The sequence below is a fragment of the Meleagris gallopavo genome, chromosome 12, assembly GCF_000146605.3.
Source record: "Meleagris gallopavo isolate NT-WF06-2002-E0010 breed Aviagen turkey brand Nicholas breeding stock chromosome 12, Turkey_5.1, whole genome shotgun sequence".
Lineage (NCBI taxonomy): Eukaryota > Metazoa > Chordata > Aves > Galliformes > Phasianidae > Meleagris > Meleagris gallopavo.
Window position 1 is genome coordinate 14519697 of NC_015022.2, and position 18540 is coordinate 14538236.

Consider the following 18540-nt stretch of genomic DNA (forward strand, 5'->3'; position numbering starts at 1 on the left):
TTTTTCCTAGTCTTTTTGGCAGGCTTTGGAAAAGGCCTGTTTCCTGGCAGGAGGAAAAGCCAGCCTTGGCTTCAAGCAGTCACTGACAATTCCCAGCATATGGTAAGAGAGGGAGCTTCCGCCTACCCCATCAGGTAAGTGCCATCTTCCTTACTACAGGCAGCAATGATCGATGTCACGCTTGGAGAGCACTGGCTGCTGGGACAGGAGCCAAGTGGCCAACTGGCCGATACAACACAACAGGTCAGCGCGGACAAGGCCTCTGGGTGGGGAAGGCATGCTAGCATAAGCATGCAACCAGGAAATGTGTTGTCTTGATACATTGTCATGTGCTTCAGGTTTTTGGCTCCCAAGCCCAGTTTGAAAAGTTTGTATTGTTTGCATTTGGGTTTCGAAAGGTGTGCTGGAGTTTTTTGCATATGCCTGTCAGCAAATATAGCACTGCTTGTGTGCCATTCCTCCTCTCTGTTTTCTTCTCTTTTTAGTCTTCCAGTGTCTTTTCGTGTTGTTTTTATGGCCAGTTATTTCACTTTGGCTAGAGGAAGACCCAATCACACATTCATTCCAGTTCTGCTCGTGGTATTTCCATTATTTCAGAGCAGTGCATTGCAGAGGCAAACACAAAGGCAGACCTCTTAGGGTAACCCTAAGCCTATCCTGTGTAGTCCCAGGCAGTGGTTCAGCACCAGCTCGGCCTCACATCCTCTTTCCCAACCTTTTCTTGCATAGTATTCTGCAGCATCACATGGAGTTTTGATACTTCAGAGCCATACGTTCAGGACTGCAAGTGGTTACAACATGCCTGGGAGAGGAGCAAGATCCTGCACTGTGGTCCCACACATAGAGCAGGGGGCATTGTGAAGATCAGGCCTCTGCTCCCTTGGGCTTTCCATAAGACAGACTTCCTCTGCCTCCATAAGGCAGGTCTGCTTCCAGGCTCCCAGAGCAGATAAGTACCTTCAAGGCCCCATTGAGCCATTAAGACCAGATCCTCAGCTGTAAATCAGAGCAGCTCCATAACATTTTTTCCCCTCACCTGAGCCCTGACCTAAAGGGACCACATCTAGTGGAAAGAGGGTAATTCATTCTCCATGCTCACTCAATCCATAGACCCTCGGCCAAGGATGCTTATTATTGCTAACAGGAGTGCTGTTCTTTATCATACTGGCAGGGCTAAGAGAGCCCTAACTCATTTCACATAGAGCTCTGAATAGCCATTAGCTGGTAAAAAGTTTTGGTGAGATCCAAACTGAGCTGTTCTCCATTTATCCTAATGAGGACTGTGCACTTTGCAGTTTGTCCTCCAACACAGAAATAAACTGTCAGTGACTTCTCTTCTGCCACAGATTGATCTAATACAACTGCCTCAACGCACTTTGCTTGTGCAGACCGTTCCAGTGCACATTACTGTCATTTCTGATGCCCTAAAAGCTACTGCCTTTTCCCTCCCATGCTCTTAAATGCCTTAAATGCTCTTAAAAAGTGTGGTGACACTTTTACGGGTGATGGGGCAAGGGTCACATGCTGAATCTTTGCATGCCAAGAGATGCAAACAGCAGATTCCCATCCCTAAGAGGAAAGCAGAGTCTGATTTCTTTTGTCAGTTGTTTCCTTGTTTGTGCCTCCTTATTACAGATAAACAAAAAGAAAGATGCAACCTTTCTTAAATTGAATTCAAGGTTTTCTGATTGCCAGGATAAAGGATAGTCTAAGCAACCACAGCACGAGCATCTTTGTTTGCCGTGAGAAATCAAGAAACACAGAACTGTAATGCAAGATAGTCTAGAATCAATCACAAAACACTGAACTGAACCCTTTGTGAGCCATTGCCCAAGTACCAGAAGTACTGCAGGGTGGTAGATGAGGAGCAGGAAGGCCATGATCGTAAATTCATTCACCTGCACTATCAGGATGCACTGGATGCTGGTTAAAGGAAGAAACAAATGCAACTGATTTGCAACTACCTGCATTTGTGGTGAACTGCTTTTGTGCCCCTGCACTTCAATTCAACTGACAATTATGCATTCAGCCAGCAGTGGTATTTTAATGGATTGATTAAAAAAACCCAGAACATTAAACTAAAGGGAAATGTTTCAGTTCCAGTCCCAAAATTCTGCATCAAATGTCTGTTTTAGAGAGGCTATGATACATCTTTAAATGTTCATTTTCTGAATATTGAAAAGTGATTTTCAGAGTTTGAATTTTCGATATCTCATTTCTGTTGTTTGATTGTTTTACCTTATTCTGTGATGCCCGAGTTGTAATGTTTTATAGTATGATAAGCATCAAATACTTCGATTCAGAAAAATAGAAAAGTTACTATAGTCTATAGTGACGCTAAATAATAAATAATCCTTTTGATTTTGAAATAAATTAAACAAGATAAATATTTCCAGAATTACATTTTTAATGTACTGCTAATACTATTGACACAACGTGAAACAATTACAATTAGAGTGAAATAAACAGTGTCAGTATTTAAAACAAACAAATTCCATCCCATCGTGATTCTACTCAAAGTATCCACTTTGTTTAATTAACTACAGCTCCTGAGCATCGATGAGTGGATTTTCATGTTTAACAAGTTCTGTGGAGTTCAGCAACAATTATTATTTCTTTTGACTGGTCATTCTTGTGGAATATTGCTGCCCATCATATGATATCCATTGCTTCTCAGTTTCTAAAGCATGCCATCCAAAAGGGAATGGGAATGGTTCCGTGCGACTTAGGTGACAAATCATAAAAACAAAAATGAATAGTTAACAGCTATCAGGACTTACTACTGAACACAGTTTCATTCAAGTTTATGTGTTCTCATGGTCTTGATTTTCTAAAAATGGCAATCCAGATGTTCCACCTGAAAAGTACAGGTATCTCCAACAGAACCAGCATCCATGGAGATATCACCAAAAGGAGTCTCTGCTTTATCTTTTTTTTTTTTTCATTTCCTTTGCCTTAACAAGAGTAAAACTTGAACACAGCCAGGTGTTTTCACTTCAGAGGCTCCAATTGGCAACAACTCCAGTGCTTGGAAGCTAACAAATTTGTTGTGTCACAATTGATAATCAACTCTAGTAAAAGAATGTCCAAATCAATTGAGCTTTAGCAAGGGCAAACTGACTGGACACAGCCAGGCTCCCAGCAAAAGTAGGCCAAGCTTGATAAATTTGCCCTTATTATAGCTATTGATGTTTAAATTTCTTCAGGGATGTTGTTACATGGGTGCCTAGTGGTGACAGAGGTACGGTGACCTCCTTCGATCCTTAATCTACACCTGTTAGTTGGCTCCCTAGTTGCTTGTGAGTATACTCAAGCTTAAAGGTTAACAAAAGAAAAACAGGCCAAGTTTACGCGACTGCAGCAACGGATCAATGCAGAGTAAATAACCTTCTCTGTCTTATTTCCCCAAGCATTATTGATCCGAGTTCTTTGTTCTTTGTCATGTTTCTGTCTTCTAATCCCAGGGGACACTAAACGATCGGCTCATATTGGACATGTTAACTGGCACATTATGACAGCTACCATTTTGTCACTCAATGCGGTGCTATATATAAAGAACCCTCCATTCAGGGTTTTCTAAGCTGTTCTCTCTAAAACAAGAATGCTTTTTTTCCCTTCAGCTTCCTTTGTTCGCTCACCCTCTGCCCCTTAGGTATTTTGTCTAGAGGTCTGCAATAACACTAAACTTTTTTTTTTATTATTAATTGCCGCTCCTAAAATTCCTCCATCCTTAAAGATGGACAATAACCCAACAGTTAAAAATAATAGACACTTTTGCAGCATTCAGAGCTCGGCAGGAGTTTCAGGCAGCAGCAAAGGCTGGTATCAATTCCGACCTGTCGGGGCTTGTTGTTTTTTATTTAGGAACAGGAGCCCTTTCCTTTCATTATCAAGGTTACATTTAAAGGATATTGCGCTTTCCTAAGTGTCCTCAATGGATTTCTATGGGATATTACAGATATCACTCTAGCCACACGGAGCCCAAGCCCTGTCTTTCAGCTGTGCGGATGCTCCAAGTGCCTTAGCAGCTCTATAAACTTGCAGATTTGTGGTGGAAGTCTGTGTTCACTGGGAGACTATTGGATTTCTATCAAAATTAATTGGATTTCCTTCCTTATGAATGCTCTCTCTACATGCCCATCTCTGAATAAAGACTTGCCAATAATAACTCCCAGAATTATAAAGATTAAAAAAAAAAAAGAAAAAAGAAAAAAGTGAACTTGGAAGGCATGGCAACCTACTAGTGCTTATTTAGCCTTCCTCACACTTTATCTAGGACACAGAAAAAGGCTATTTTAAAAGAAAAAGTTTTTCCCTCCTGTGCCAAAAAACTAACAGAGAGGGATCGAATTGTTGGGGTAAGTGCTGTGTGCCTTTCTGTCAGTGCAATGGAGAGGACAGCCATCTGAATAGTAACGCAGGCATTCAAGGCTATGAGATTCATAAGGCATTCTGGATCTGTCTGACACTTAATCAACAGCATGGTATAAGTAGAGGGAGAAGAGCTACATTTTAAAAACAAAGAGATTTGATAGTCAGAAGGTAAATTCCTGTCCATTTCTCTACGTATAGCATTTCACTGTATTAACCATCACTAATCACCATGCAAATATACTCTGTCAGTGGACAATAATAGCATTATTACTTTCCTGCCACAGAATGTTATCTTTGTTTATGTCACAGCTAAGTCAATCTGTTCTTTGAACAGATACTTTTGTGAATGTGAAAAAGTCCAGTGGAAAAAGCCACTGTATATTTCAATTGAATTTCAAGTTCCTTCACGTCTCCATAGGTGATAATTAAACCAACTGACCTGCTTCTGCATCGAAGCCTGCAGGAAATTAAGCAGATAATACTCATTAGGTAGATAGGCTTTGGGGGATAGTTTATTAAAAGAAAAAGAAAGAGCCCCCAACCAAACAAATAGCACTGAACTATGAATCTCAGAGCAGTCTCATCACTTGGCTCCAGGACTTTCCTTTTTTCCACTGGTGGAAGAGTTTGGGGAAGTATTAACTGTAACTTTTGAAAAAGGGACCTAAAAACATATTTGAAGAATTTATCTCAGTTAAACTCAATCATTCAAGCCTAAAATCCAACCCAAATACTTATTGTTTTGGGATATTGTTTAGGAATAGATTATTCCAATATTCATATTTCAAAGATGGCATATTTGTTTTTTTTACTTTTTTTTCCTTTTTCACTTCAAACCATTAAAATACACTAAAAGCGCAACTGGAATGCAGTCTGTCGTGTGTCTAGAGAGACCTCTCATTTTATTTCAAATGGGTTTATTTTTCTTTTTGATATGCTCAAAATGCATCCTGAAAAGATGCTTTAATTTCCATGAAACATTTGTAATTTTTGGACCTGCTGATAAGCTGAATAAAACAGGGATCAACCTGATTTAACAGGCAAGTTCATTCACTATTTATCTATCCAGCTGTAAATACTTTGAGGCAAATACCACATATCTTTATCTCTTTATAGCGTGTCTAAAACATCATAATAAAATCTAATTATTAATAAAATTGACATGTAAATGCCATAGAGGCACTGCATGTGGGCAGTATGTCTTGTGCTGCTGGAATCTCTTCCTCCATATTTCCAACCAGCATTTATATTGTGGAGTGTGGCATGAAAAGGTCAAATACGAGAAGAGTTATGGCGTAATTATCCTTAAAGGGTTGAATATCTACAGAAAGGACACGTAACATAGTCCAAAAATGCAGAATAAATTTCAAATTGGCTAAAATAAAGAATTTCTTGTCCTAAGTGATGTACACGAGTATTTCCTTTCCTAAAACTGCAGTGTCACTGTCTGGCAGGTGTCAAATAATGTCTCTGTTTTGATTTCAGTTGATGTAGTTAGTATGGTTTTTATTTCCATTTATTACAATCCCAGTTAACCTCTGTTCCTCACCAGGGCACTCTGTAAAGTGATGTCACTGATGTGGTGACATCACTGTGTTAAAATTATGCCACGGTGCCATATATGTGATGAAGTATAATAGTACACAAAATATATTTCAACTGTGCAAAGCCAGATGTGCAAAGCTTTCAGTGTGTTTGCACTGTATATTTTAAAAAAGGTGTTTCCCTGTGTTATTTTTATACGGCTATAAAATACTAAGCAAAAAATAAAAAAATCTCCTGAATGATGTGTTATTATTTATTTCTTAATTTATCTTTATTAACTGTGAGCAAAACGATGAAGTTGAATTCCCTTAGATTTGACAGACATTCAATCCTGATCTGTAATTCATTGGGAGGACGGATCTCTGGTGAGAAGCCAGATCCATGTCCCAGTGTTTAGAATTTCAGTTCTTTGCCCTTTTTTAAGTGCTGGACCAGCAACTACCAGACTGCTAGCAGTGGAAGCATTCAGTTTAAAGAATACTGTGAATAGCATTTGAAAGCAGCTTTTTCTAAAGGTGTTTCAGTGGGAGGTTTTGTTTTGCTTTTTTTTTTTTTTTGTTTTCTCAACATGGCCTTTGCCCCTATACAGTGCACTCTTATGCTCCAAGTACAGAGCAGGAGCCAATTCTACAGTTTCATACCATTTGTGCCTTGATAGGGCAGTAGTAATATTCTCAGAAATCTTTAGGGAATATGACCTACCAGTCTGGATTCAGTTTTATAAAAGAACTAGTCTCTCTGACTGTAAAAAGCCTCACAAGAGGCCAAGTCATCACCTAAGTAAAATAAGAGAAATAAAAAAAAAAACCCCCAACCCAAAAAACGAAATAGGTGGTTCCTAAATCAAAAAAAAAAAAAAAAAAATCTAAATATCAGCACAGAGGATTCTTGGTTTCCTTTAGGAAGTGCTGGGTAGTTCAGCTGACCTTGAGATGTTTTATTTCAGGATTTTCCGCTGTTAAGTGGGTCATTAGGTAAATGACCAAAGAGACAGACCTGTCAGAACCTCTCAAACTTGTCAGAAAAGACACTTTCCTTCTTCCCATTGGAACTGTGTTGAGAACCATAGAATTAGCCTCTGATTTTCCTGGTTGAAATAATGAGACATTGTCACAGTCCTCAGCTAGGTGAAATTTACATTTTTCTGTTGAGTTTTATAATTTAGACTAATTTAGGATATAATTTAGGCTTTGGTCTAGCTGCAAGCAAGGTCTGAGCTTTATGTACAAAGATGAACTTAGCTCTGAGTATGCATGCATCTGTATGCACACGTACCATTTGGCTGATTTGGGATCTTGGGGATATTTGTGATTTTATTAGTATTATTCCTTCATTCCTCTGTTGTTAAAAAAGGATGTTTCCATAAATAAAGCTTTTAGACTATTCAGCAGATTTACCTCCTGCCTTCCCGGGCACACCCCAACCTCTTCTAATAATACAAATGTTATCATAGTCTAAAAAGTTATTCTTGTCCTTAGCGTGTATTTTGCATTCTTATCAAAGGCCAGGATGGAAACAAATCAGGGCCAGAATGAGGAAGGGTCAAACTGATCATAAAAAGACTTTTTTTTTCCTTCACATACTGTACAAAGCAGGACTGTTAGAGTAGTCACTCGCAAACCATATTATTCATAACACTTCACAGTTTTCTCATGGAAGCTGACAAACGTGCATTGCATGAACATATTTTGTTAATTCCTTATTTTTTTGCTATGAATACAGCCGAATAATTTTAGAGCATTCTCCTGACAGCAGTGATGGTGATACTTTGTAGCTTCCCTTGGATGTACATTACTACTGTTTTGCTCATTTTGAGGATGAGTAAAAAGAGGCACATCACAGTGAAATAAAGGTCAAATGCAGGGCTATGAAAATAGAGGGTGAAAATAGACAATGTTGAACGACTACCCCATATTCAAGTAAAACTCTGAAATCTTATTCTAAAGTAGTTTGCCATTTATCTAGAGCATGGTATTTTAGGGGGAATTACTATGTTTAACTAAAATATGGCAAAACATTTTTGTATTCTTAACAAATCTTTAGATTCAAGCTAGAAACCTCTGGACCATTTGTTTGATCTTTGTATTTAAACATGATCTTAACAGTCACAGTTCACCCATGGCAGCAAGAGACATAATTGCAAGAAAGCACACTAATATGGACCAGAGCTGAATTAAACTGTGTTGATGGAGATAACCAGTTGCATATGTTTTCAGTTAGCAGGAGCCAAATCAGATAACCTCCATACAGAAACATTGGGCTTGATGGATATTTATTTCTCAGAAAAGACTGGATTGCAGCCTGAGTCGTGATTACGATGTCTGCCCGTTTATACTTAGGAATCAGGAAAATGAAATTCTGGATAAAGTGAAAAGGTGACTGGAGAGGAAGGAAGAGCAAAGTGTGTGAAGGGCAAAGACATAAACATTGGTGCTGTTCTCTTTGTGTTACTAGACAAGGACCTTCTATTGATTTCTCCAGGCATGCTTGCACTTCCTTCCTTCAGTGACTAATGATACGCCCTTTGGGTTATGATGACACTGCATTTCATAGGCCTGCAGGTCGAATACCTGATGTATTCCCTGCCCAGCTCCTTCTTTAAGTCATTGTCCGACTCCAAGCCAGACTCTTCTCAACGTGAAGCAAATAAGAAAGGGAGATAATTTATGTCGTTCATCTCAGGACAGAGAATAAAATGCAACTCTTCCAAGAGGCTCAAACATAGCTGGGTCTTGTCTGGGGCTTCATTTCCAATCAGCAGCATTGCATCCAGTCTGGTGCCTTGAATGTTTTTCTCACAACAGTTTCCAGAACTCTGTTTCCTTCTGCAGGAGCCCCTAAGTGCATATGTGTTAGGCACACATTTCTTCGCCCACCTCTGCGTTGGAACACAGATTTGTTTTAACTTTGATTAACAATCCTCCACAGAAATTTAAAGAAAGAAGTGACTGATTCTTCTCTCACTTTCAGTAAATTAGGAATAATTCCCCTCTACCTCCTACCCCTAGGCCATGGAGTTAACACAAATAACGTAAAAATGGTGAAGGTGACAGAAGAGTTAGGCTAAAAATGAAGAAGCCTACTGCCTTCAACACAGAGAATGTGGGCCGCAAATTATATCTCAGCCTATTTAATTGCCAGGCAAAATGTGGGACAAGAACTCTTGGGGGCTCCCAGTCATCGTCGATATGAAGCATTTGTTATAAGTAGCCCATAATAGCTGCTCTGGCCAGCCTCCTTCTCATGCTCAAGAAGTAAAAACAGCAGGAGATTTTTGAAGGCGTGAAGAAGTAAGCATCTGACTTTCACTTACTTTCAACAAAATTTTGTCCTATCACTACCCTGCGTGCCTTTGAACACATCGACCTATATTCCACCAGCAAACTTACTTTTGCATAATGAACTCTGAGCTCTCACTGTAACCACCTGAAAGACCAGTAGCACCACGAGTGAGAAATTCAAAATACCTTAAACTACTCATTTGAACAAACGACTTTTTAATCTCAATATCCAACACTGCTTTTACTGCTTAGGGAGAATGATTATTTTTGTGAAGCTGGAGATCCCATCATTTAATGTGCAAAATCTAGGATGTCAATCAGAATGGCTAAATAGCTCATGTTTGTAACAAAATGTAGCCGTAAGGCTTTTCTGAAGCACCTCATAATATAAATGGGATTTTCTCATCCAGAGACTGAATTTACAGCTCTGATGTAAAATTTTCTGTCTTTCAGGAGACTTGAAAAAACCTTAGAAGGCACAGAGATACATCCCTAAAAGCCTAGAAGAAGACTGATACTGAGAAGCCTTCAGACTCCTTTCCATGATGGCCTATTCTTACAGAACACTGAAAACAGTTTAAATAAGTGCAGAGACACTGCCACTGTGTCACCCTCTTTTGATGCCAAGTCTCCCCAAGGAGGAGATAACTATTTCTTAGCTATAGACTGGAGAACTGCCTTTGGTTCAACAGCAGGATGTAAACACTTCTTTCTTGGGCTGCACTGTATTTATACTGCAACTTTGCCAAGTGTTGATAAGGAGACACTGATGTGTAAAACCTGAGCATGTTTAATCTTTGCTCCAGTCACTGCTGATGGCACATCACATGCCTTCTCCTTTTCCCCATCTCCCCTAAATATACTGGCCAAAGAAATGAATGGAAAAGATTGGAAAGCAAGCACTTGCTAGCCATAGCAGTGCTGACCAATGCCAGTTCGGTCAGCGGCCATGAAGTTTGATCTCAAAGCATATGGAGTAGCATGGATGGGGATCGGAGGGGAGCAGGGAACCTTTCCAGGGACTATTCTGGATGCTGAACTGGAGATTCCAGAAGCTGCTACAGCAAAAAACCTGCCCGTATCATAAATCAACTGCATCCCAGTCCCTGCTGGAACGTGTGGAGATATTTCATCTGGTAAGGAGCTGCAGTCAGGCGCAGGAGTGATGCTGACAGTGTCAGGAGGCAAAAAAATTCATACAGAAAGGGAGCAGAAAGGGGGATCTGATTTCTAGTTATTCAAATGCCAAACAGGTGAAGTGACCTAGCAGCAGGCAGAGGGTCAAAGAAGGTTCTGAGGATTAGAATCGAATCAAATTGAAAAGTTCTGGAAGGGACCTTCAAAGATCATCTATTCCAACTGCCTGATCTCTTCAGGGCTAATCAGGAGTTAAACAGTACTAGTGAGGGCATTGGCCACTTGAACACTGGCAGACAGTGGGTATCACAGTTATAACCTATCAGGCCAGGCTAAGACAGAGGAGTATTTACTCCAGTAATACGTGAGCTCATCAAAATACTCTGCTAAAGGCCAATAACATGAAGAAACATACATCTGAGGATAATTTCTTAGTTATCTCATTTCTGAAGATGCTTTTTTTTTTCTCAGTTTCATTCATTTTCCTTCTGCTGCCACCATTAGGAGGTGCTGAATGGATGCTTTCTCCAGGCAGACACATATTACGCCAACTGATACAGAAATACATTCACACAGGGAATTCCTGAACCGCCTGTTAGTTTTAGAAATATTATTCAAGAGCCAAAATTATGTGATCCTTCTTGGAACACAAAGACCATGAAAATCAGTAAGAATTTTCCTCCATTGAAGATCTGGAAGTCTGTGCCATCTCTTAATATCCAACAGACTTCTCAACTATCTGGTGTGATTTTCTAAATTGAAACATACGATAGAAATGGAAAGCTTAATGAAGTTTCCTCAGCTAACTAATTATTCGCTCTTTATTTTTTTCTTCCGTTCTTTGCCTGACAACTAAAGATTGCAGAGACATAAACCTGCGAGGTTTGAGTTGCTCATAAAACTCCTTTTTCTGTATGTACACAGGTTAAGATAAGAAAGAAATGACATCACTCATGTAATAAGAATGCCAAATTTCTGAACAAAAGATCAGATTTTTTCAAATGAGTATTTTTACCATTCCTGAGATCGATGAATTAGTGGGGATTTTAATTTTAAATCTGTGGCTACTATTGCCACACTTCACTGACTAGGACCTGCAGCTATTCCATCCATTTGTAATTTTATTTCTTTACCAAGCGCTTGATCATGAGAAACAATAACTGTCAGCAGCATAAATTCCCTCAGAACTTTGAAGATGTACTCTGACTAACTACAGATCCAATAACCTAACTGCTTCCAATATCTCTCAGGATCAGTCTCCACCTGTTCAAGACTGAGCCATAATGTTCTGTAGACTGTAACTGTCTACAGAAGTAGGAGCCTTCAATATATCGGTGTATGAAATCCCTCCTATTCCTCCACAGTAGTTTGTAAAGTTTCCAAAGAGCTTTCCAGGCTTTCTGAATGAAAGCCACTATATAAATGTAAGATGCCATTATTATTTATTGTTTCAGTTTGACAGAAAGATGGAGGGTTTCATTTTGACTTTATATTTCCATCTCCTCTCCACTTTGCCTTTGTTTCATAACTTTATGACATGCAGGATTTTCCTTTGTATTCCTTCCAAGCTATTAAGACAGAGAGGTTGGAAATGCTGTAGACGCAAATAAGTTTTTTATTATAGCAATTTTTAATTATTATTTGTGTTCTCATCACATAGGAGATTAGACTAAAGGCCTCAAGCACCAGCATCCTGTGTCTGAGGGTAGCTGCTCAGAATTTTCCTAAAAGGAAATTTATGTCCCATTCACAAGGACCTTACAGACAGGGAAACTTTTTTCACCACCCTACATTTCTGCTCACCTTGGCCCTTCAGAATGCTCTTTAATATTTATTTTAAACATTCTTTGCAATCTTTGCAAAGTTCTTTGCAATCTTCTGTAGTAGTTTTTACTCTCTTTGTTTAGTTATTATTTATTATTTTCTGTTACCTCTCTCCCAAATATATATATTTTAATTTATCCCATATTTTCTAGTAGGGAACTGTATTTTATAGCTATAAGATGCTATATTTTTTTCTTGAATACTTAATTTAATAAGCTCTAGTAAGGTAAATGTTAGTTGCTGCTACTTTGGATCATCCATAATTTTGCTAACAACCAGTAAAAGAGACAAAACACCTGCTCTTCAGTATGGCTTTACTGCTTGAGCCAGCTGAAGAGGAGTTTCAGTTCTGAACAGTCTTTAGAAGAGCAGAGAATGAGACTCAGCTCTCATCCCATTACCAGCCTTATTTAATCTAAAATACATCTAAAAGAGACTCTGTTATCTCTGAGTTGTGTGAACACAACACAGCATGTTGATGCAAGATCTGTGGTGAACCATATAGAAAAAAAGGTGGCGTATGGAATCCTAAGTATGTGAATTCAGCAGGTAAAACAGGACGCAAAATAACGTTTGAGGTCTATGGCTCTGTCTCAGATAGCGAAGGAGAAGATAACCGCTTCTGTAGTGCACAGAAATGAGAACAGCAGAGAATTAGTATGATGGGTGCCATAACTGCATTAATGTCAGCAATATCTGTCACAAAGCAAAAAATAGATTAAAGAAGGAGTGTGCTGTCTAGCACATCGTGGTGCCATGTGATCTCCCAAATGCTGAAATACTGAGGTAGATTGTTTTTTTGTTTTAATCATAATTACTCCAGTGTCAAATGAGATCGTAATGAGATATGGAGTTGTTAAGGAGAGTTCATCATTCTGGAACTTCTGTGAGATGGTGTCAAATAACAAGTTTTTCTCCCCATGTTTTTCCCACTTTTGCAGCTGCCTCTTCATTTCCTGGTTTGGAGACTGACTCAGAATTGAAGACATTAAGCATTAAAATTAGCTGAAAAATAAAGGGTGGAGATGTGAATAATGTCAGGGACTTTGAATTCTATTTCTCATGAGCTTTCAAACTTGTGCAACTTTTAAGAAAAGTCTTGTTTAATACTTGTTGTTCCAGCTACTTTTAGAAGATATTTTGGAAGACATGAGGGCCAGATACTTCAGACACGAAGCCTAATGATTTGGGGCACAGACCACTTAAAAATCCATCCCAAATCCCTGAGGCTTCTGTACTTTGAAAAGGCAGAACCTGGTGTATCATCAAAATTTTTGTGATATCCTTTGATGACAATGAAACCATGATAATGTAAAATAATGGATTAAATTTGTATGAGCATAACATAGTGATGAAACAATTTAAACTCATTTCTGAAGGCATTCATGCATTGGTGCTCGCTCAGAGTTTGGGCTAGAATGCTACTATCCCTTCAAGACTAGACGGAGATGTTTTCAGTTGATGACCATTCTCTGTTATTAGACTTGTAAATCACAGCCTGTCCTCATCCTTAAAGATCAAAAAGGGAGTAATTTCTGTTTTACAGGAGATTACTTGCACTACAAGTCTAACTCTTGCTTACTTTGAGGTACTTAAATAAATCTGGAGCCCTGGCTATAGGACAGACATACAGTGCCAGTGGGAAAATCAGCTCTGAACTTCGTAATGGGAATTTCATTCATTTTCTGAATGTGTTCATCCTTATCCATTAGCCCAGAGGATCCAGGACTAGCAGACTCCTGTGAAATTCAGTCCACTGTCTCAGGTTAGATTAAATGAATCTACACTTCAGATCAGCAGAATAAAATAATAATAAAAAAAAAAAACAAAACCCAAACCAACTAAAAAGCACCAACAACCACATAACCATATAATAATATGAAAAAAAAAAAGGATTAAAAAAAAAAGAATATTTTATTTGTGCAGCTGACCAGATATTTCCATCTCCAGATTGCTCCCTCTGCTGCCTGCAAGGCAGCTGGAGGGGAGCTAGCAAAGGTGGGCTCTGCATCCCTCTTCCTCACCCAACTCCCGGCATTAGAGATGCCGACAGTTACTAGATAAAGTTAAAGACTCATGTAGTGATCTTCACACTAATTGGACTGTAATGTATAGCCTCGGTCAAGCAAATCTCTCCCAGCACTCCTCTCCACAGACGGCAATCAAGCCATTTACAGAAGATGCATCGGCTGCTGGGACCCTGGAGTAACCTTAAACTACACTGGCCTTTTAGCAGAAAACACAATTAATTTTGATACTGAAGGGCAATTAGGACTGGGGTTAAAATAAAAAATCTTCTCAACAGAGAATGTCAAAGACTGCTAAGGAAACTATTTCCCTTGTACACAGCTTGTTGAAGGTCTGTAAGCACAGTGACTGTCAGCTCACGTTAATTCATATCACTTTGAAAACCTCTCATTTCAATGTAGGAAATATAAATTCAGATTAATAAGCGCTGTGCTCAAACCTCACTAAGACTGATGGCTGTTTTCTTTAAGTCTTTTGCTGCTGAAATGAGCACAGCTTCTCCCTCTTGCTGGGGAAACCTGTTTTACATCCCAGAATGTAGTGAAATGACCAAATGCATTTATTTTGTTCTGTTTCATTTCTGAAAGAAGATGGTCTCCCAGCTGACACTCTGCAGATCCCGGCTAAGAGCAAATCTTGTCAGCAACTCTATAAACTACTCTTTGGAAATACAGAAGACGTTATAGTAATACATATCTACATGTACCCACATGCCCTGATGTATGTGCAAGGCAACCAAAATTTGGACCTCGCCTGCACAAACTGCTTAGGTTGAAGCCACTCTCAAGCAAGTCACAAGTCAAGCAAGTGAACCCGGTTTGTTGCCGTTGGGCTTTCCTGTTGCTGTTGTTTCATAGAATCGTAATCATAGAACGGCTCAGGTTGGAAGGGACCTTAAAGCCCCTGCTGTGGGCTGTTTGACACCCACCAAAACAGGCTTCCCAGAACTCCATCCACCCCAGCCTTGAGTGCCTCCAGGGATGGGGAATAATACCTCCATGGATGGGGCATAACACCTCCAGAAATGGGTCATTTTTTTCCCCCATAAAACAATCAGTTGAACACTGAGCTGAAGCCCATGAGTGTCACTGACATAACTGAACCACGACAACAGCCACGCTGACACAGAAAGGACAGCAATATTCACTGTAAGTATTCATTGCCCGTTGTGTTTAGGAAGACAAAATATGGATACTCAGGAACCACGTGTGAAACCCTGATACTGCCACACTTGTACTGGGTAAAGATTTGAGTTATCCAGTAATCATGACTGAAGATATTGCTGGGGACAAACACTGAGTGAAGATACAGTTCTCCAACTGTACATGAATACTTGTCTGTGACAGTTCAGGAAAAGATGGGCAGCTTCAATATCAACAATCTCAAAGTCAAGCTGCTGGCCAGTTTATGAGAAAGCAATGAGAGACATTTTATGCTGTTCCAAGGGATGGGATGTGCATACTAAGGAGTTTTACCATCCATTGGTAACCATTCAATAAAGTCATCACAAGTCTTACAACAAATCCTATGGCCTTGACTTTGAAAATCTGATCCTGCTTTGGTCCAGGTTTAGTAGAGGACCACCTTTTCTCCACAACCTCCAAAGTGCTATCAGATATCTGAGGTAAGGGGGTTCCCCATGATAATGAGTGACCAGCACAGACTGATTGCATGCAAATTAGCTCTTTTTTAGAGTTTGTCAGAGAGCCCATAGCTCACGACAAGTGTTTTTGTTGTTGCTGGGTTTTTTTTTTAATGCAGTTTAAACAAATCTCTGCATTTAATACCAAGTGAATATTTCCAGGTATACACAGGCACATTAGGGTTGGAAAGAGATGGGGGAGGGCGAAAAGGAGTCTTTCTGAGGCTGGAAAAATCAAAATGCCATTTCCCTTGATGCTCTTGAAAAGACTCATTTTTCTTGGCCTTTTCAGGTTCTTTTTTCTGTTTATAGGACTCTCCAATCTGCAGAGAACTGTTTTCTCATCTAAGGCTCAAGCAGCCATCCTAGAAGCTTTACTTGGGAAACCACTAACTGATGTTAGATTTACACAGTGACTAGTTTTTATATATGTTTTTCTTAAAAGCAGCATCCTGAGGGAATCTCGCAGTGGCAAAACCAGCACAAGAAGCACTAACAGTCAATAGAGCATCTGAGGAGTTCACAGGGTTAAATCTGTTGTTTTCAGGATTTGATTCAATCTTTTTGTCAACCTGTTTTAAGTTCCAGGGCCCCATTCCCACCAGCTACAAAGAAGGGTGAAGAGCCCAGAGTAAACTCATATGGGCTTTTTAAGTACAGCATGATTCATATTTGTGAGCAGCCTCTGTCATGGGCTGTGCGCTGCCCACTGCCAGAAACCATGTCACCCTCTCAATCTTGTGCCAGAGGGGGCAGGTGGACAAGATAACTTAATAGCTCTTATTCATTTGAAATTTCTGTGGTTATAGGGTAGGTCACCTTGTTCAGCAAGAGAGAGAAAGCATGTAAATCTTCAGCCCAAACTCAAGCTCCAGTGTAAGCAACTTTCAGAGAAGCTGAACCTATAATTCTTCTCTTATTATGCTGTAATTTCTTGGGGCATTCCTATACAGAAGAGTGGTGATGCAAAGGCTCCAACAGTAATGAAAATAAAAATAATCCACCACGTTCACACACATTGACATGGAAGTGAGAACTCCCACCAATGACTTGAGCGAGGGACAGGAGCAGGTCTGGTCCCCGCAAAGCATATGGCTCTGTGTTGGAAAGAGGCATAACGCTGGTTCCCACATCCATGTGCACTCAGGTAAGAGTGCAGCACACATCCCACTTCCCCACATATGTGGGTCTGCCCCAGTCCTGCAGAGTGCTGCTGTGCCAACCTGCAGCAAACTGTGCAGTCACGCTGCTTGACGTCTGGGTGAGGGAAGTTTGCAGTGAAGACTAAAAGGGATAAGATTTTCCTGCATGTATTATCACTTCATTTTCTAGAGAAACTTGGAGGTAGAAACGTGAGACTGGATGAAAGTAACCAAGTATCTGCATTTGAAAATGGCCAGCAATAAGCCCTGAATGGTAGGAACAAACAGCTGAATCTGATGTCCTGCAGTACCTCCTCCTGGCATTCAAAATTTAGAAGTGGTTTTATATCCTGGAGCACGTGAGCTTGTAAAGCATCTGAAATATCATATAAATGGATTTTTTCCCACTGTCACTGATGGCTAGTCAGCCTTGTTACCTATACCTTTATCAGCATATAGTTAAAAAGAAAAAGGGAGAAACAATTGCAAAATACACCCATATTTTTGGGAGTCAAACAGAATTGATTTTCCTTGATAAAAGTGGCAATTACAAAATAAAGTTTCAGTGTTCATTTTTCCATGCACAAAATTCACCATGCATTTCTGTGCTGAAAATCTTCAGAATCATTGGTTTTGCACAGGCTCCATTAATAAACAATACTTCTGTCACACTTTTCATCCAAAGAAGGAAAATCACCTAAAAACTCTATTTAATTAACCTTTACAGCCCCCTTGTGAGCTTGGCATTATTATCTCCATTTCACAAATGGGCACATTGAAACACAAAGAGCTTAAGTGACTTCCCTACAAGTGAAACTACATAGCAGGTCAATCGCAGCTCTTGGAATACATGCCCCGTCTCTTGGGCCCTGGTCCCCTGTTTTAAGTGCTACAAACCTTCCCTTCACAAAATGGGTAAGGATTCAGATCATTATTTTTTATTTTATTGTACCTAAGCTGCCTCATATCTGGGGTAAAACTCTGAAAAACATCTAAAAAATGCTGTGCAATTTGAGCATCTGAAAGAGTGACTGAGAAGGAGAAGCCAGCTCTCGTTTTGTTTAAGGGCTGTACACAAACGTCTCTGGTGGAAAATAAGGAGTCTTTAAGAATGATGTGTGACTTCTAGTGATGGTGCCTGGGTTAGTGAGGGTATTTATTTTTCCCTTCATTAAGAAACAACTTATCATTCCAGTAAAGGAGCTGTTAATGAGTTTGTTCACACTCGCTGAGAAATGACTGCAGGATACTCCTCAGAGAACTTACTCTGAATGCATACATAAACCAGCCACAGCTCGAGGTACAACCAGCAATCTGCAGAAAGGAAGTGCTTTGGGGTTTTTGCCTTCCCGTTTGTTTGCTTTTTTTCTTTGTTTTTGCTCCCCCTCCAGTTCAGGAATAGTTTAACAGATAGGTGGAGGAATCCTGAAGGCTTGCAACAGGAGTAGCACTCCTGGGTCACCACTGGACTTGTTCAAGGGGCATGAAGCTGCTGGTCTGGTGGCTGATGGGCAGGAGTGGAAGAGGATACTCCAACCCACCCACGAAGGCAAAAACCACTACTACT

At 39.8% G+C, this 18540-nt stretch overlaps 1 long non-coding RNA gene across 1 annotated transcript; it reads left to right on the forward strand.

Annotated features, from left to right (window-relative positions):
• The first annotated feature begins 6 nt into the window (after window positions 1-6).
• Window positions 7-13168, forward strand: LOC104912864. The gene is made up of 3 exons (XR_794960.2): window positions 7-134; window positions 9654-10336; window positions 13103-13168. It is a non-coding gene; the product is annotated as an uncharacterized LOC104912864 (long non-coding RNA).
• Window positions 13169-18540: the final 5372 nt, after the last annotated feature.